This window comes from Mus musculus, chromosome 3, assembly GCF_000001635.26.
Source record: "Mus musculus strain C57BL/6J chromosome 3, GRCm38.p6 C57BL/6J".
NCBI lineage: Eukaryota > Metazoa > Chordata > Mammalia > Rodentia > Muridae > Mus > Mus musculus.
In genome coordinates this window covers 141,881,398-141,901,799 of record NC_000069.6, presented here as the reverse complement: position 1 = coordinate 141,901,799, position 20,402 = coordinate 141,881,398, and the positions used below count along the sequence as shown (strand labels likewise).

Here is a 20,402-nt window from a genome sequence, read left to right as displayed (position 1 = left end):
GTCTCCAACCTATGGGCTTTCTTTTGCAAGTTGCTGGCTGGTCACATTGGCCTCAGAGACTGTTCAGAAACTTCTCTCAACTCAGGCTACAGTGTGTGGCCTTTTAGCTAAAATTTTATTTAATTGACCCTCTCTGTCAAAACCTGTGGTTTTTAAACTTGGAAATTGTGTGCCAAGAGGGAGAAGAGAGAAAAATCCAGCTGTGTTACTATCTTCTGTTTTTAGCGTCATGAACTGGAGATCTTACGAAGTCACAGCTACGGAAGAGCAACTCCCCGGACCATCAGAGGCAGACGTAAAGAGTGGGGGTTGTTAGTTCTGTCTCAGTAGGTGATCCATGAGACCCTTATAATAGGAAGTTGTTCACACACCAAACCCATCATAGAAATGTATTGCATGCCTTGGTACCTGGCATCTAGAGTGTGAGATTAAATACCAGGCTTAAAACATTCTGTGAGCAAGGTACTTCTGTATTCCTCAGACCTCCGTATAGTATAATATGGGTAAAGAAAACAAAATGTAGGAAAAGAAGTCTGCTTAGTGTATCCCTTCTTAGGCTGTTATATGAAGCAGCATGTGATTTTTCTTCAGTCAGAATTAGCCATTTCCTGAGGCACAGTTGAAAGACTAAATTGTGCTTAGAAATAAAGATTTAAACTAAGTGCAAGTCAAGACATAAACATAAATTTAGAGGAAAATCTGTCTTAACATCTCAGTCCTTTAGGGTTCAGATATGGAAAAAGCATGCATAAGAAACAGAGGTGCTTGCTATGCAGCTTAAAACCCATCAGATAAACAAGCGCCCCTCCCACTGGCCATTACTGACTACCACATTTGAGGAGTGTTTCCTTTTTTAAATTACTGTCAAGCATTGGAATGTTTTGTATGTTTCATTTATTCTCATATTATTGGATTCTTTTTTAAGTGTTTGTCAGCCCTTCATAACTTGAAGAAACTAAGTTGTGATGGATTGATTGTGGATCTGTAGCTTCCTTTTAATATTTAAAGACTGACTAAAAGCCTAAAAGCATAGCTTTCCATTCATAACGTCTTCCTAGTGTGTTTACTACACTCAGTACTTTTATCAGTGATCTGCTGTTTCTCAATGGAAAGATAATAATTATGTTATAAGAAGGATCACCCATTTCATTTTCTTTTAAAGAAGATTATTTTTGTTATATTCGTGTGAGTATTTTGCCTGTGTATGTGCACCATCTGCCTGCAGTTCACATAGAGGCCAGAAGAGGGCGGTGGATCTCCTGGATAGAGCTGGATTTAAGGACACTTGTGATTCATCATGTAGGTTTTAGCAACCCAAGCTGACACCCTTGGAAGAGCAGCAGTGCTCCCAACCACTGAGCTATCTCTCCAGTCCCCAAATTTATGTTTTCTTTATTGACTAAATATTGGCACTGTAGTTAACTCACTAGATAAAGTGCTTGTTGAGCAAGCATGAGACCTTGAGTGTAGATCTCTAGCGCCCACATAAAAACAGGGCAGAACTGAGTTCAAACCATAACTCCAGTGCTGGAGTAGGGAAGAAGTTGACAGAGAGGCAGGCAGGTTCTGGGATTCTTGGCTGGACATCGTCACTGCAATGGTGAGCAGTTAGTTGATTAACAGACTTTGTCTCCAAAAAAAAAAAAAAAAAAAAAAAAAACAAAACAAAAAAAAAAAAACCTGAGCATAATGAAACCAAACCAACCCCACCACAAACAACAATAAAAACAGCCCAAAAGATAGAGATAGAAGAAAATACTTAACACTGACCCCTGACATATATGAACATATGATGGATTGATTGTGGATCTGTAGCTTCCTTTTAATATTTAAAGACTGACTAAAAGCCTAAAAGCATAGCTTTTATATGAACATGTATGTTCATATATGTCAGTGTAGTAGTACCCATGCTCAAATGTATTTATACTTCTGAGTCTTCCAAAATTAACATTCCTCAAATCATCATAAAATATGGATACATTTATATTTTTAATTCAAAAGACTAGTAGGAACTTGTTCTAGTCCTCAAGTCATGTTCACACATATCATTGTTTTGACATGTGTTAACACTTGCAATGCGGATACATAACCAGTGATGGATAGAACACTGGCACACAGCAAGACAGAACACCAAATTCCCGTCATTGTTGGAGAAAATGCTAAATAATGCCAGATAATCCAAACAAAACAGAAAAGCTTTAAGACTGTCCTAGGTGGAGCAGTATTAACTTTATTAAATTTCCACCTGAGTGAATGTCACCTTCTGTCAGCAGACATGCAGAATGTGTATGATGAAACCCCTCAGTGTATTGAAGATCCGGGGTTTTCTTGAGATGAATTCCATGGAAAGAACTGTTTCCAGTGGAGAAGGAGTGATGGTCAATGGCTGTGCTGGTCAGTGGTTATGGATGTATTCCTCAAAAGGAATAAAGTGGGCCTGTCACTTCAGGGAAAACAACTGGCATGGTTACCAATGACAGAATGGAAAGCATCAAGGGACAAACAGGATTTTGAGGACAGTGGTGATGGGGCTGAGTCAGTTAGGTGTTCCCTGCACAACCCTGAGACTCTGAATCTGGATCTTCAGAACCTAAAAGCCAGGCTTGCCAGATGCACCAGTAATCCCAGCACGGAGAACATGAAAGCCAAAGGAACCCTGGGGTTTGCTGAGCAGGGAGTTTAGTCTAATCAGTGAGAGGCCCTGTCTCAAACAATAAAGACAAGACCACCTGAGGACGATACATGAAATCAACCTGGGCTTTCCAGATCTGTGTGCACCCTGGCTTCCCCTCAAAAAATTAGGATTCTGAGAGCTCACTGCCACATAACTCATCTGCATCACACAGTGAGCCAGACATTATCAAAACCTACCGCCCCATTCTCTATTGCAACCTAGGATTTTACTTAGGGCCTTACATACGAAAGGGAAATATTCTATTATTGAGCTATTTCTCCAGCCCTAACCTGCAACATATTTAACATAATTGTTTTTTCTCTTGGCTTTTTTTTTTTCATCCCGGGCTCTGACCAAAATCACTCAAATCATTGGCAAGACCTCTACTTGCCCCACCACACAGAATGTGAATTAAAATAACACACTAGCCAAATTAGGAGTGCAGAAAGTTTCACTAAATAGCCACGTGGAGATAATCATGGCCTTCTGAAACCACTGACTGGTTTGTATTGCTTCTCTTCTTTTCTGTTCAAGCCTTAGAAACGCTCTAATTCTTAGAGGTCTTAATATGAGCTAAAGTGGGAGTGGATTGCAAGTCCCAGTACTGTAATTAGGAAGCCAAACAAACTGAGAATGTTTGGAATAGGAAAGGACATATCATAATTAGGAGCAGACAACCTTTTTCTTCAGTGCAGTTCAGAACAAAACACTGTTTCGCAGGGTTCGAAAGACTGGGCCACAGAACTCTTTCTGCATGCTGAGACTTATTCTCATTATCCACAATTCAAATATTCTTCTGCTGAATGCAGTTACAGTTTGGTTTACCACACTATAGTATTTCTCTCTTCGTTTTCTGTTAGGTCATAACCTGCTCCCGGTTATCAAGCAGAATTAAAACACTATCAACTGAGCCAATCTCTATATCTACGTCTACACCCAGATCTACATCTATATCAGGATAACATATGATTTTTATTTAAATACATTGTATATAACTAATCTTAGACACATTACTGCTAGAGCACTCTAATAAGGGTGTATATACCGCTCCCCTACATTTTTTAATAAAAGCTTTCTGTTCATTTAATCCCTATCTCAGTAAGTTTATGAACGCAAACTCACAAGCATAAGTAATTTGAAATGTGCATAATAGCCTGTAAATGCACAGATGTAGACTACAACCTTAAAATCTGCTTGAATTTAAGTGGGTCAAGCAAGGGACACACAGATACATCTGTATCTAATATATACTAAGAACTCTGTATATTCACAGGATCTCATATATATAACAGAAATGATTTCCTGTGTTTTGGGCCAGTTAGGTTTTGCTCTGTTTTCATTCTTCCTGCTTATGGACTTGTGGTTTTAGGTGTTAGAAAGCATACGCGTTCTTCCTCCAAGTGCTTTATTGGTAAGGGTAGGAGGTAGGGGTATTGTATGTTAGGATGTCAGTGGTGTCCTTTAGGGACAACCGTTATACCCTTTGTTTGCCCATTCAGGGAATTGGGTCACCAGTTAAGTCAGCTTCATTTCTTGCACAGAAAAGTGCTTAGACAGGTGTGTTTAGCCAAGTTTTCTCAGATCAGGTAATGAAGTCAGTAAGTATTCCAATAAACAAATACCTTCTCTTGTGTTCCCTGAAATAGGATGTCTGCTGCATATGCCTTATTTAGTCAGCATCATTGTACTGGGTTTCCCCAAACAGACACACTGTAGATTCACAGATCAGTGACATAGCTCAGCCAGGAATTGTGATTCCTACACCTGTTTGGAATCTAGTTACCCTGTTACACGTGTGACTTGGTCCATTGTGAGAGATGGTGCCTGGTTACAGGTTCTGCGTGTAAGTTTCTACGTTTTGATATAAAGCTGTAAGCAAAACCTCTCAGGCTTTCCTTTCAGAGTTCCCTTTTCTTTTCTTCCCAATCAACTCGAACTCTCTTTGTCTTAAAGGCTTGGCTGAGAGGCTGGGCCAGTTCCTCTTTTGATGTAACCCAGGTGGGGGTGGTAGCTGGGAATCTGGGAGTGGGAAGAGATCCAGCCCAGAAAAGGCAGGGAGGGCAGCTCTGGAGACAGCATGGGGCAAGGAAAGGTGGTTTCCTAGGAGTTGCTCTGGGGTGGATGGGGCAGGAGAGCACATTGGGAGAGCATTTTGTACCTGGTATTTCCTCTAGACAAAGTGAGAGGAGGGAGTTTCCAAGCTTGAGTTTTCAAGAATATTTTAAATTTTCAAGGAAACCTTTGGAATTGGATGACAAGATGTAGAAAAGGGAAGAGGTGTTAGAAAAATATCTGAATTTTTTTTAAAAGTTCTTTAAATGTTTTGAATAAAGAGACACCCCCACACCCCCACACCCCTACACCCCTACACCCCCACACACAAACACACACATAAACTCTACATCTCCTATGCACCATAGAAGAGTAGTGGAGGCTTTTGAGTTTGCTGCTGCAGAGGGAAAGGTGGGACCACTGTTTTCAGTATGGAGCCTGGCAAATACAGTTTAGGAAGCACTGACTGCCATCTTTTTGCACCAGGAGTTTGATGCCAGCCATTGTGCACCGTGCTTTCTCCAGGACCAGCGGCCATTGGTAGAAATCAGTTCTTTAAGCACTTGGGACTTGACTCTGTACAGTTTTGTAGTTTTCGTGACAACACAAAAATGTGTTTTCTGGTCATATATTTTATTGTTCAGTGTTTGGTACTGTTAGATAAATGAGACAGAAATGGTGACGTTGGGAAAAAACATTTTTGGTTTGTTTAAGGCTGGCTGCAAGTTTGAGGTTGGAGGCAGAGGTGCTTTGAACAATCCTGCTAGGGAAAGGATCTCATTTCTGCGGTGTGGTTTTTATTTATTTATTTTTATTTTGTTAATTAGCAATAGTGTACTATTCTTTCAGAGGGAGTTTGTAATGCCTACATGAATGTGTCCGAGCAGGGATCAAATTCCACACTCCCCTTCAGGTTTTTTTTTGACATAGCACACACCTGTGTGTTCTCTGCTCTGACCTCAGAATTGTTTGGAAAAGCTTCTGACATCTGATGTGTGGAAACAACGGGCTTCTGACAAGAGAAGTTCACAGTGTCCCTGTCTATGGTGCTTCTGATAAGGTTTACTTTTTAGTAAACTTTATCCTAAGACAAGCGAAGAATCCAACATCAAGAGTTCTGGGGTAGGTTCTGTTTGACTGTGTAGTGTTTTCTTGAAGCATTGGGTGAACAGGTTACTGATAGATAAGTGCATCTAGATATATTTATAGTAAGATATAAAAGAGCCCTAATAGTTTTGTGTTTTGTTTTTGAAAAAGCCTTTTTCAATTTCCTTTATTATATGCTGTAGAAATGGTGATAAAGAATACAGACCCAGTTAAGTTTTATGTTTTTACACAGAATAGGAAAAGCATTGCTTGATGATATACATTGGATCAACACCTGCATTACCCTAAATGTTGTCACATAAGAGACAACATCAAATTTCAGTAAATGTTCTCTGGGTACGAAGCCACTCTGAAATAATTTTCATAGCTGAATTATTGCCCCTTTCGAAACACAGCAGGTATTTTATATGTACTTTTATGTTAGAAGATACAGTAGCCTTTTGTATTTCAGCATTCCGCACTGGGTTTTACTAAATTCACAGATTTCTCCTTTTAAAATCAAGCTGCCTTTGTCTCAGCAACAGCAGTTGATGTCTTGCAATCTGTTTAAATGAGTAGTTTCTGCTGTTTATCCTAAAATGCAGATAAATGGCTTTCAGCCCACTGTTTATAGTGGAATAGCTCCTGAAGAGAGTCAGCCTTATCAGCCAGTCTTCGTGCTATAACTAATGATCTCTCTGCTTATACTTCCCTGCTGGAGAAAAAGCTTCGCACTTTGCAGAGCCAAGAAAGAGCCTAGCACCGCTCGGGTGGGTGGACTGGATGGGAGGGTGCCTACTGGAAGGGTTTCTGTCTTCTTTACTGCTAAGAAGCGGAGGGGGGAAATCTTGCCTTTATTTTTCACATGTACAAAGCTACCATGTTCTGAAATCTAGGGTAAAGGAACAGGAGAAAGTAACTGTAGAGAATAATTCTTTATTCCAAATTGCCTATTTAGTAGCCAATGTCATTTTAGTACTTTCTCGGCCAATTATTATGAGGATAGAAAGAGAGACGCTTCATAAGCTACTGTGGTTTTAATGGTGAAAGTAAATGGTGAAAGTTTCCCTCTTTATAAAAAGGGAGAAAGAAAATAAATAGGCTCAACCAAGCTCTTACAAAGGTGTCTGTTCATTCCGAAGGTCATTCTGATCTTTCCATAGAGAAACAAAAACAACTGTGCTAAACAAACTACTTCCAATTTAGTGGGGCTCAATCAGGTTAACTTGTATAGTAGTTAAAGCTGGTATCAGCCTCTGTTTATTTTGCTGGTTTGTGCATGCACATGAGCATGTATAAGGGGGTGTACAGAGGCATGACCACATGTGTGTGGAAGCTGGAGGGCAACCTTGCCTGCCATTCCTCAGGTGCCTTGGCTGTGCAGCAATGGTCCTGGAGCTCATAAAGTACACTAGGATAACTGGCCAGCTAGCCTTAGGTACCAGATCCCCCTCCTAGAACACACAGGCTCAAACATGTGCTATCATACTAGGCTTCTCCCGTGCAATTTTTGATGAGAATTTTCGGAGACTGAACTCAGGTCCTTGGACTAGCAAGACATTGCTCTCCTCAGTGAACCATCCCTCCAGCCCCGATTTGCTTTGTTTTTATGTGGAGTACAGTTATTGCTAAATGGAAGGACTGCTGCTTGACAGCTGAAACGTGTGCTAATACATTTTGGCAAACATTTTACTCAATCACATGGTTTCGTGGCCCTGGAAGAACACTGGACTGCTGTAGTGGTTGAGGAAGGCCACCGTCTTCTGTCTCTGTATTAGAACCATGATGGTTTCCAACCCCCTCCTTCCATCATCCCTATAAGGCATGCTAATCTATGTTTCCTTTCTACTTCCTTCATTTGAATTTGATGTTATATGCACAATTGACCAGTATATTCAGGGAGAAATAATACAACATACATGTCATCTGCTTTAGGGAAGTGTCAGTCAAAATACACAAATAGGTGGGAGAAAACCATTCTGAAGGGGAGCTATTTTTCACATATCGACTTACAGTCAATCTTTGTTTTTATTTTTTTTTTGGTGGTTTATGTATTATAATAACCCACATGTTGATGATAATTCTAAAAAGGATGAAGGAAAAAATCTTAAATTTAGAATAAAATGTGTGAAGATATTATTGGCATAAAGGGAAATAGTAATAAGCCACCATATGTAGTAACCCAGTCCTGGAATTCCAGTACTTAGGACCCTGAGGCAGGAGGATTGACTTGGCTCTGAGGTCAGTATCGGCTACACAGTGCATTTCTAGCTAGCCTAGACTACAACATGAAATCTCATCTCAAAAAAAAAAAAAAAAAAAAAATAGAACAATATGTGGAAAGTAGAAAAGGAAAGAAATGTCAAGGAGACCTTTAAAGACTAAACTACTGAGGTGCTGAGTGTTGTACAGTCAAAAATAAAAAATGAAAGTTGTTTGAAAAATGTTTTGAAAACCCAAATCATTTTTATCAAAAGAAGGACAGCTTGATCTGCATGAGGCCAGAATGTTCTGGTGTGTGCCTTACACAGATTTAAGATAGCACAGTGTTTATAATAACATAGTGTCACGTAAGATTGCTCCAAATTGTTTCTGCCCAGAATGCAGTACAACTGTTGTTAGCAATCTTCTTCTTACAAATCAAAGTGATGGTGGTGGTAGCTGTGGTGGTGGTGGTGGTGGTGGTTGTGGCAGCTGTGGTGGTGGTGGTGGTGGTGGTAGTAGCTGTGGTGGTGGTGGTGGTGGTGGTGGTGCTGGTAGCTGTGGTGGTGGTGGTGGTGGTGGTAGCTGTGGTGGTGGTGGTGGTGGTGGTAGTAGCTGTGGTGGTGGTGGTGCTGGTGGTAGCTGTGGTGGTGGTGGTGGTGGTGGTGGTGGTGTGTGTAGCTGTAGAGGGGTGGGTCATAGCTTTTGAATCACTATAATAGCCAATTCAATATAATTAGCATGGACCAATGGTGCTTTGTTTCCCTGTGGTGTCACCAAACTCTGCACTCCAGTCCTCTTCCTCTGTGACGCCATCCAGCTTTCGTACTTCACTCAGGATATGCAGCATGGATAAATGGAAACGTTAGGAGAAAACCAACGTTTCTCTCGCGCCTTCCTTCATTGTGCTTGGCACTGATGATGTGTAATTAGATGAGCATTCTAACAGGGCTACCTGCCTGTAAGGGGAAACCCCTGAGACTTGTCTAATGCTGATGACAGAGTGCACTTATGGGCATAGGGATAATTTCTACCTTAATTTTCTTCTATGGAGATGCCCATGCATATACATAGATCTTTTCCTAATTTTAAAACAAAACATTAACTTATATCTGACAACAAAAATAGTATCTAAAAGTCCAAAGCAATAAAAATATTCTTTTAAAATATATATACACACATATATGTATATACATTATTATATATAAATTATACTTACATTGTAGAGTTGATATAATTTTCTTCTTTCAGGCTTTTATTGTGCCTACAAATATTTTTCATTTTTCATTTTAATTTAATTTTTATTTCAGTACTTATTTGTTTTATTTTATTTCTTTTTATTTTTACTTTATGTATTTTGCCTGCATGTTTGTCTGTGTGATGGTGTCAGATCTTGGAGTTACAACCAGTTGTGAGCTACCATATGGGGGATGGGAATTGAACCAAGGCCCTCTGAAAGAGCAATCAGTGCTCCTAACCACTGAGTCATCTTTCTAGCCCCCATTTAGTTTAATTACTTGGTATTAGGAAAAGATGTATGGTTCCTAGACTAAGTTAAAAACTGTTAAATGTGGCACAGAAGTTAGGCTCAGATGCATAGTGTGGCTTTTCCACCACGGATAAAAAAGTATACCATGGAGCCGGGTGTGGTGGTGCACGCTAGCACTCGGGAGACAGAGGCAGGTGGATTTCTGAGTTCGAGGCCAGCCTGGTCTACAAAGTGAGTTCCAGGACAGCCAGGGCTATACAGAGAAACCCTGTCTCGAAAAGCCAAAAAAAAAAAAAAAATACCATGAAAGTTTTGGTGTGAGCGAATGTAACCAGGAGAAAGGGAAACTAACAGACTTGGGGACTCAGATGCCATTCTCTGATTGGCTCTTAAGGCTCTGTGAGCATAGTGAGTGGCCATTTCTTCTCCATCCTCTCAAGTCTGCAGTACTTTGATGGGTTATACATGAAAGATACTTCCGAATAGGCTAGGCTTTTCTAGCATTCCTGTGGTGACTGTAGAATTTACTTCTGGCTTTATCATGTCTTAACCACATCGGTAGGACGGTTGAGTCTCAAATGTAACTTTTCATACCCAAAACCTTCAACAGGTCAACCCAAATGATACAGTACCTTTGCTTTAAAAAAGAAAAAAGATGCAAGCAACTGCAGTCATTTGGTGTGTCTTTCCCTTTCCAACAGCACGAAAGGTTTGACATTACAAAGGGAATCTGTAAACTATCCCTGAAGAAGGACCTAAATGTGAGATTATGCTGAAGCTGTACAGTGCTGCAACAGTCTCCTGGAGAGTGCTCTTAGTAATGTGGCCCTGTAGGTGTTTAAGTGATGAATTTCAAACTATTTTCTGACTTGCATAAAGTCAGAGAAAGCTTTTAACCATCTGATTTTCAAATGAGGCATAGCAATACCCCGTGGTCTTTCTGTCTGTCTCTGACTCTGTCTCTGACTCTGTCTCTGTCTCTGTCTCTGTCTCTGTCTCTGACTCTGACTCTGTCTCTGTCTCTGTCTCTGTCTCTGTCTCTGTCTCCTTCCTCCCTTCCTCCTCCCTCCCTCCCTCCCTTCCTCTTCCCTCCCTCCCTCCCTCCCTCTTCCCTCCCTCCCTCCCTCCCTCCCTCCCTCCCTCCCTCCCTCCCTCCTCCCTTCTCTCTCTCCCTCCTTCCTTCTCTCTTCTCTCTCCCTCCCTCCCTGCCTCTCCTTCCCCCCTCTCCCTCCTTCTCTCCCTCCTTCTCTCTCTCCCCCTTCCTCTTTCCCCCTCTCTCTCCCTCCCCACCTCCATTCCAGGGTTTTCTTTTCTCTTTACCTTTCCACTGTCAGATACCATACGGTGCACCCCAGAGCACGGCCTGACTGTAGTAATCTCCTTGGCCAGCTCATAATCAAAGGAAGGACTGAGGGAAACAGCTGAGCTGCATTAGGCAGCCTCAGACTGGGACACATTTCTGAACTGCTGAATAACACAGCACAGGTGCAGGATTAGTGCTGCCCATGGTGCTGGGCGTTTTAGTGGGAACCCTAGAAATTCTGTATCTCCTTTTCATGTCTCATCCCAGGAAACTTGGCAACCAGACATCATGCACGCAGAAATTAAAAAAAGAAAAAAAAAGTGGGTAGTGAGAGAAACTTTCTGTCTTACAGTTTCTTGCATCCTTCTCCAAGAAATGTAAGCTCCACAAAGCCAGTCCTTGCACATGCCCCTGTGTGCACATGCATGTGCACCCCCACATGCACACACAGACACAACACGCATGTGTGTATATGCACACAGTTTTGACTTTTCTCTTTCTTAGCTCAGAAAGTGGAATGGAACAACTCAGAGAACTAAAACATCTGACACACAAAACCCAAACGACAAGAAAGTATGGTTTAGCTCCTCGGTCCCGACAGTGTATTGTTTACTCTACTTTATGACAGCTGAAACATTGCATACATTATTTAAGCTTTCATATTAAATGTATTGAACTCAGGCTGTCATTACACCAGCATTGTCCAAAAATATTTAAAGTCAAATGTTATGATTGTGTAAAGTCCTCCTTGTAGCATCCTTTATTTATAGCTTTTGACATTCTAAGTTCCTTTATTGGAATGGCATTCCATTCTCAATTTATAGATTATAAACATCAGAATTACATTTTTACAATTCTTTTCTTTTCCTTCCTTCCCTCCTCCTCTCCCTCTCATTCCCTCTTTCTTTCTTTCTTTCTTTCTTTCTTTCTTTCTTTCTTTCTTTCTTTCTTCCTTTCTTCCTTTCTTCCTTTCTTCCTTTCTTCCTTTCCTTCTCTTCTCTTCTGTTCTTTCTTCTTTCCTTCCTTTCTTTCTTTCTCTCCTTCCTTCCTTCCTTCCTTCCTTCTCTATATGGCCTGGCTGACCTTGAATGCCTCCTCCCTCTGATGTTGCTACTTTCTGAGAACTAGGATCATAGGCATACACCATAACAACCATTCATATCTGATGCTAGAACTTAGTGAATCCCAGCCAAGTCCTAGACCAACTGAGCTACATCCCCAGCCTTCAAATCCTACTTTGAAAGACAAAGTTTAAAAGTATGAATACAGTGACTTAAATATGATTCCAAATGAAGGTTTTGTAAAAATAGTATATATGCCATTTTTATCTAGATGGCTATAATTAATTTTAATAAGAAAATGTACACCCTTGGAACAACAAGAGAAATGTCTGTTTGTAATTCATGCCAATTTTTGTTTGGTTTCTAGAAAATTTTTCTATAAGATATGCAGTGTAGGAAAAATAAACAAATAAATAAACAAGCATCACCAAGAACAGCAAAGACCAGAGCCTTATGCACAGCACTCACATTCTAAGCAGTTCATTTACAGAATTTTCTTGAGACTCTAAGAAGGGCTTTGAATATTTTAATTTCATTTCAGTTAATTTTGTCATCATAAATAAACTGTTAAGTGCACTGGTAATGACTGTAGTTAACAACTGAACTCCAAGATTAGATTATGTGTATACACATACACACCAATTTTATACTATGTAGTAAAAATATGTGAATTATCGATATATTTCTGTCTTTTGGTCAATACTCACTGTAGCTAAAGTGTCCTTTAGTTATCAGGCAATTAAGATTAGAAACATAAAGATCTTAAATGTCCTCAAGGGTTTATTTTTAATTTTGTAGAGAGGAAATATATATCTGGTACAAGGCAGACAAACCTCCTATCTTTCTGACTCCACGGTTACACTTTCATTATTGCATATATTGTACATATTGCCTGTTCAGTTTAAACTGGCGTTGTGCTTCACGATGTCCTTGCCTTGTTTGGCAGCACCACAGAGTAAGTTCTGGCACACTGGCAAGTTGAACATCCACCTTGATTAGCCTCAGCACTCTCAGAAACGGGGAACTGAAGGTAAGAGCACCTCAGAAAGTCACAGCTCCTGGCTTGAAAATCACCCAGGATCTAGCTGGTTTTATGGCTGTTTTTATGGCGTTATCTTCATTGAACCCACTGCTCAGTTTCTTTTCCAGCATTGTTGACCTAACTGACATATTAAGTAGGTGTGGCCATAAGGATTCAGCATGATGTTTAATGTCTGAAAACATCATGGTGACTTGCTAACTGGATCTTTTCCTTATGTTGAAGATTGTATCAAAATGCTTATGACTACTTTATGTTCTAAAATATTTTGCATAATGTATATCGCAGTAAACATTTTTATTGACTCTCTGTAAGTTCAAAGGATTACAAAGTCTGGGCAAAAGCCTAGCTGTTGTCTAAAATATAGGCGTGATGGTACAATACCTTTAAGTTCCTCTACACTGACTCAGGCTCATAATTTGGCATCAGTGCAAAATAAGTGCGTGCAAATGTAGCTCGACATGAATTGAACACCACAAAACAAGTGAGGGAGTGTTTACTTTCATTCTGTTGCTTTGTGATCTCTAGCAGGTTTTGAGCCTGATATTATAACATGGGCATTTTGATCGTTCAACACATCCAGAGTGGTGTGGTAATGTGAGTGTGCATGCATAGGGAAAGAGGCATAGTGGTGGGGAACAGGGACCTGCATAGGTGTTTCATGAGAAAGACCCTGTTTTCTAACTCTGGTCCATCCCTTAAGGATCTACCCAATGAATACTGTCATTCGCCACATTCTTTTTGGAGGCTTAGTCACTAAGGCCAATTAGTAAGAGGGTAGCTGAGCTGAGCAGGGGAGCCCATTTGTCAGGCTCTATTGGTCAGTGACCATATCTGTCACTTGACAGTCTCTGAGCAATAACACCGCTGGGAACCAGGGCCTTTCCATTCAACTCTGAGTCTCAAAAAGCAAGCTTTTCCTCCTTCCTCCTACCTCCCCCCCCCCCAATATGCAGTTTTGCTCTGGTCATTTTAGAATCAAAATTCCATTTGTCAGTTTTCTAAAATATTAGACAAACAACTAACTGTTCAAAGAAATAAACAGGTATTTAAATCACCGACTGAAAATAAAAAGGAACTTTATTGACATTATTAAATATACGAATGGGACCAAGGATTGCTAGCAGATTTCAACAATTCAGCACTTTAGCTTATTCTCCCACTTCTTTACCCAAGACAATGTGCAAACCTTTGATTTCCACTTCTTGCTCCTGTCTGCCCTCTAATGGAAATTTTGTAGAATAGAAAAGACAGCCAATATTTCAAGACCTTAACAATGATAATAGAGTGGAAGTGAAATTCTAATGTGGAAAGGAAAAAAAAAATTCACAGGGTCCAACCCTTAGTCAAAAAACTACAGGCAACTAATGACCACTGAGATGTTCTTTTAATAAAACATCTGATATTTGGGCTATTTTCATTGTTTCTGATGTGCTTATCTTGATAGTTACATATTTAACCTTCTGCTTCCTATTTCAGCATTATTATCATTGTTAAAAATGTATTACATTTTAAACAAAATGATTATTTTTGTAAGTGCATGTAATAAATTACTATTTTTTAGGCAATAGTGATATATACTGTTTTGCTCATAGCCCTGAAACCCTGCCTTCTATCTGTGAGGTTTTTATCTGTGGATTTTATTTGAGTTCAGTGTAATATGATCTATGAAACTAACTCTTTTATAAATCCCTTCCCACAATTATAACTTTAAAGCCACACAGCTTCTAATTGGCTGTTCTGCACTACTGTGGATAGGCTATTCAGGGACTGCACGGCCTTTCTTTGGTTTGCGTAGCCTGCGATGGGTCCAATGGGTCTGTTCACAGCATTGATGATCTAAACTCTCACATCTGCTCTCTTCAGTGTTCTTTTCCGGTTTTTACTCAATTTGTCCCGAGTTTTCTGGCAACTGTGAACTGTGACCTCATTCCTAGTAAATTAACCTCGGACTAATAAATATCAACTGCATACACATCTATAAATTATCTCCTTGATCTGACTATCCGGACAGAAGCAAGACACTCCTTCCTAGTTCTGCCATATTGACAGCTTGCCATTTAGTCAATGGTAATCTAGTCGGAAGGAGGCACTTTCTCATCTCTCTGCCTTCGTTTACTTAGGTCATGTTGCATGAAAACCACCTTGGGTAGTTAAATGCTACCTCTGTTTAAGTAATTATTGAATTATTGTCTCGATTATGAGATAGTGATAGTTACCTATCTTTTTGGTGCTGTTAATGTCTTTCTGGTTTAAAACAGCTTGCATTCTGTCTGCATAAGGGTTGAATGCAATAATGCGTCTTCATCGTCTTTATATGAGGAGCAGCTTTTACTTGAGTTTTTTCAGTGTTTCTAAGTTGGCTTTTGATTAAAAAAAAAAAGATCCTTAGAGTTACTAGACTTGGATATTTGTCTTTTGTAACTGAAGTGCTTGACCCAAGATTGTCTGTAAAATATTTCAGGCTGAGTATTCATGATTCATAATATAGAGTTTAGAACCATTATTAGAGTGTTGTTGTTGTCATTTTTGTTTTGTTTTTAATTTCAGGGTATTTGCTTCTATATAATGAGATACCTTTGGGGTGGGACTGAGGTTAAATGAGAATTAACCTGTTTCATTTTCTATAGACACTATAGATTGCTATAGACACTATAGATTACCTGAGAGTAAATTTATGAAATATTTTAAAATAATTTTACATAAAAGTTTATAAACCTACAGGGTTGCAGATCTCTTTAGCTCCTTGGATACTTTCTCTAGCTCATCCACTGGGGGCCCTGTGATCCATCCAATAGCTGACTGTGAGCATCCACTTCTGTGTTTGCTAGGCCCCGGCCTAGTCTCACAAGAGACAGCTATATCACGGTCCTTGCAACAAACGCTTGCTAGTGTATGCAATGGTGTCATCGTTTGGAGGCTAATTATGGGATGGATCCCTGGATATGGCAGTCTCTAGATGGTCCATCCTTTTGTCTCAGCTCCAAACTTTGTCTCTGTAACTCTTGACTCTAGCTGCATATGTATCAAAAGATGGCCTAGTTGGCCATCACTAGAAAGAGAGGCCCATTGGACACGCAAACTTTATATGCCCCAGTACAGGGGAACGCCATGGCCAAAAAATGGTAATGGGTGGGTAGGGGAGTGGGGGGGAGAGGGTGTGGGGGACTTTTGGGATAGCATTGGAAATGTAATTGAGGAAAATACGTAATAAAAAAAAAAGAAAAAAAGTTTATAAACATTGAACTATGTGACTTAGCATTTAAACATTAAAAAGATTTGGAGGAGGGCTAGAAAGATGGCTCAGCAGTTATGAGCACTGTTGATCTATCAGAGGTCCTGAATTCAATTCCCAGTAACGACATGGTGGCTCACAACCATCTGTAATGTGATCCTATGACATATTCTAGTGTGTCTAAAGACAGCTACAGTGTACTCACATACACAAAATAAGTCTTTAAAAGAAAGGATTTGGGGTTTGAGGATATTTCAGATTTGGGGTTGTTGGGAATGTTTAACCTATACTGAATAGCTTGTTGATAATCAACAATATAGAATGAAGTATGCTTATTTTCCAAAAACTGTCACAAACATGCACATAAACACACAAAAGCATGGTCAACCAACTGGGCATGGCTGGCTTGTACCTGTAATCCTAGTACTCAGTAGAGTGAGTTAGGAGGATTTCAAGCTGAGGACATTTTTAACTATGGAGTGAATTCAAGGCTAGCCTGGGCTATATAATGAGACATCACCTTGAAAGAAAAGAGAAAACCAAACCAAACCAAAGCTTGCCATTAAACCATTAGTATACTTAATGTCAGTGCTGCCAAGAACCCATTCACATGGCTCAGCGGTGAGTCCCATGTGTGATGATGAGCTAAGGAACGTGGCCATCTTTAATGTGAAACTTTTATTTTTCTGGTTTATTCCTTGTTGATGTTTTTCATTTCGTATCAGGATGTCAAAACAACCTCTTCCCCATTTTGAACAGAAAGGCAGTTTGTAAATTCACTTGAATTACCTCTTAACCATGATCAGTTCTGATTTGCTAGCCCACGGATAAGTTCAGGTATAGAAACAGGAGTTACAGCCCATTTGGATGCAAAGAGGAAATTTCATGGTGTAAAATTATTCCCTCATAGATAATTTTTCTTCAGCAGGTCCACTATCTGCATAATGGTATGAGCCAACCTCATGTCTCTCATGTACTTGCTTTAGTACAATGTAGAGATACTTACATTTCAACTAGTGTTTTCCAGTTACAATGACATATATGCCTGTTTGCATTTCTCTTTAAAAAGTCTCCCCAGTATCTCTAACTTAACATTCGCACTGATGCCCATGGCCTTTAGGCTTCCCACAACGGGAAGGATGACCGGATTCTCTACGCCTTCACTCCCATTGTCTACACACATATCTGCTCATATGTGGTGCATGGGTAGAAATATCAGTTCCCATATAGTATGTTTCTATCACATACTCATTTTCAAACTGCACAGTCAGCACAAATAAAAAAAAATGTGTGTGTCATTCTGTTAATAATACATCGTAACTATCTCCATTTCAAGGTCTTGTGACCTGCCTTTAAGTGGGTATTAGATTGAATCCTACTGACTTACAATATGTGGAATATTCACCTTCCTTGAAAGTTGGGTTTCCACTTGCCAAAGGCTCATTCCTTTATCTAAATCTCATAGGGATAGACTATCTCTTCCAGGGGATTTTTGACAAAGGTGTATAGAAAGTACTTTGATACCTTGAATATTAAACTACATTTTACTACCTTCATATTTGATTCATATTTTGCCCGCATGTTGACCTTCACATATTGTATACTTTTCACCCAAATTTTGGGCCACTCTCTTACTCATGAGTGCAGTTTTAGTTTTAATTATGTGAGAATACAATGCCATTCTCAATTTTATTTTATCTTTTTGTTTTTTAATTTTTTTATTGTTGTTGGTTTTGTTTTGTTTTGTTTTGTTTTGTTTTGTTTTGTTTTTGAGACAGGGTTTCTCTGTATAGCTCTGGCTGTCCTGGAACTCACTTTGTAGACCAGGCTGTCCTCGAACTGGACTCAGAAATCCACCTGCCTCTGCCTCCCGAGTGCTGGGATTAAAGGCGTGTGCCACCATGCCTGGCCTTATTTTATCTTTAATTGAAAATAGATTTCTGCAATTGCCATTTCAATCTTATTTTTATTTCTTTCACTCTTGACTCTGATTCTTTACAAACTGAAAGTCTTTTTAATTCTGAAAATTTACATACTAGAATGCAGGTCTCTGCTGGGTGGTTTTATGTCAACTTGACGAAAGCTAGAGTCATCTGAGAGGATGGAGCCTAGATGGAGAAAATGCCTTCATAAGATCAGGCTGTACGCAAGCCTGTAAGGCATTTTTTTAAATTGTGATTACTTTGGGAGAGCAGAGCCCATTGCGGATGGTGCCATCCCTGGGCTAATGGTCCTGTATACCAAAGAAGGCTGAGCAAGCCATGAGGAGCAAGCCAGTAAACAGCATCCCTCCGTGGCCTTTTCATTTGTTTCTGCTTCCAAGTTTCTGCTCTGACTTCCCTGGATAGAGTTAGAAGCTGTAAGATGAAATAAACTCTTTCCCTCCAAAATCATGTTCCCATAGTTGGTTGTTTACTACCAGTAGGTACTGGGAATTGAACCAGAGTCCTGTGTAAAACAGCAAATATTCTTAACCTTTGAGCCATCACTCCAGCCCCATCGTTCTGATTCTTATACTTTGCCATTTAACACTAGAAGCTCATGATAAGTCAGTGTGTGCTTTACTTACTGGCTTGATCATCTACTGTTTTCTCAAGTCTCTCTGAGGAGACTGCTATGCTGATCTTCTCATACTGGTGTCCATGAAGTTCTTGAGCCTCTTCCTTGGTGTGTTTTTTCCTCTTCGTATAGCTTATCTTTCAATCAGGCCGCTGAGATTTTCATCGATGGAGTCATATGTTTGGCGTTCCTCGCTTTTCACAGCAATGCACTTTGTTTTCCTGGTGTGCCTTTGAATAAGCTGAGTGTTGATAACAGTTGTCTTTACAGTTATTTGCCTTCATACTCTATTTCTTCCTGGTTGTTTTCTCTGTATGTGTGTTTTGTCTTCAGTCTCTAGTGTCTGAGGTTTTTCTTCAGATAGCCCCTGTCCCTGAACTAGTGACTCATGCGTGGTAGCATGACATAATGAAAGAGCTGGCTGAGTGGAAGCTTCCAGACAGCACTCCTTACCAGTAGGCTTCCTTATAGGATAACAGTGTCGTAGAGCTCTTCTTTTTTATTCCTTTCTTTAGCCTTTGGCTTGCTCTCAACCTACTTAGTTTTCCCAGGAAAAAAGGCAAAGCCTGATGGGAAAAGAGGACAGGAAGGAAATCCCTACCCACTGTGATTTGGTAGGAGTTCTCCTGATTTGTTTATGCTTTGTTTTCCAAGTCCCTGACCTGAGGGGAAGAAAGGGAAAATAAAACCTCTAGTACTGTAAGCATGGGATTTACCTTTCTAGTCTCCTTCACCATCCGAAGAGAAGCATTCTTAGCAGGACCTCCGCATAATAAGTGAATATTAAGTGTTTGTTTTTAAACTTCAAAGAAGAAGCAGGAAGTAAGAGTTTTGCATAAGCTTTTTCATTATACTGTCCCTAGACACAACTCAGGTCATCAAGCCAAATTTACAGAGAAAGAATTTACTATGGCTGAGTGATATACAGACATACCTATATGTACTGTTTTAAACAGGTGTTGACACTCTGCTGTGAACAGACTTGTAACTAATGGCTTACAAGACAAGGGATGTTACAAGACATGTTTAATTTCACTGTATCCTGTTAACTTATGGATGACAACTCTATCATAAAGATGTGTGTGGACATACTGGAATCTAGAATATGGCTGGATTAAATAAATGTTGGCCAGAAAGCCCTGGGAATCTCTGCATCTCTGCTTCCCTAGCACTGAGATTTGGCCACAGCTATGACCATCTTTTTCATATAGGTGCTTAGGATAAAACTTAGTGCTTAAGCTTGCTCAGCAAGTACTTTACTGACTCAACCACCTACCCTGGTTAGACACATCCATGATTCTTGCACAAATTATTCAATAAAATTTGACTATTTAGCTTAATACATAGAAGTTCCAATAAAAGTTATCACAGATAAATTTTCTTAATTTTCTCATTTTCTGTTTCAATCTGTGACTATAATCATGTATATAAAAATAATAAATGCACTCCATGTAATATCCTGTAATACTGAATTTATTCCTTCTGAGATATAACTTTATTGTTTTAACTAAATAATCTACAACCAAATATTTTTTTGAAATTTGTTATAATTATAGTCCAGTTAGATGTGGTTTGAGAGAAAAATTTAAACTGGATGTTTATAATCATAATTTTAAGAATAATGAAATGTGTTACAGAGTATCATAAAGTTATACAAGGCAATTTGGATGTCTATTTGGACGATAGAAATTCCTGTTATTAC

At 39.5% G+C, this 20,402-nt stretch overlaps 1 protein-coding gene across 12 annotated transcripts in view; it reads left to right on the top strand.

The window, feature by feature from the left end:
• Bmpr1b (bone morphogenetic protein receptor, type 1B) overlaps positions 1-20,402 on the top strand; it is a 332,451-nt gene that overhangs the window by 267,786 nt on the left and 44,263 nt on the right. Inside the window, exon 1 of one of the 12 annotated variants that reach the window (XM_006500943.4) lies at positions 11,833-12,897. The exons of the other annotated variants lie outside the window; for them this stretch is intronic. The gene's annotated coding sequence lies outside the window, so the exon portion shown is untranslated. Of the gene's footprint in view, positions 1-11,832; positions 12,898-20,402 lie in introns of those variants that run through there. 12 annotated transcript variants of the gene reach the window in all.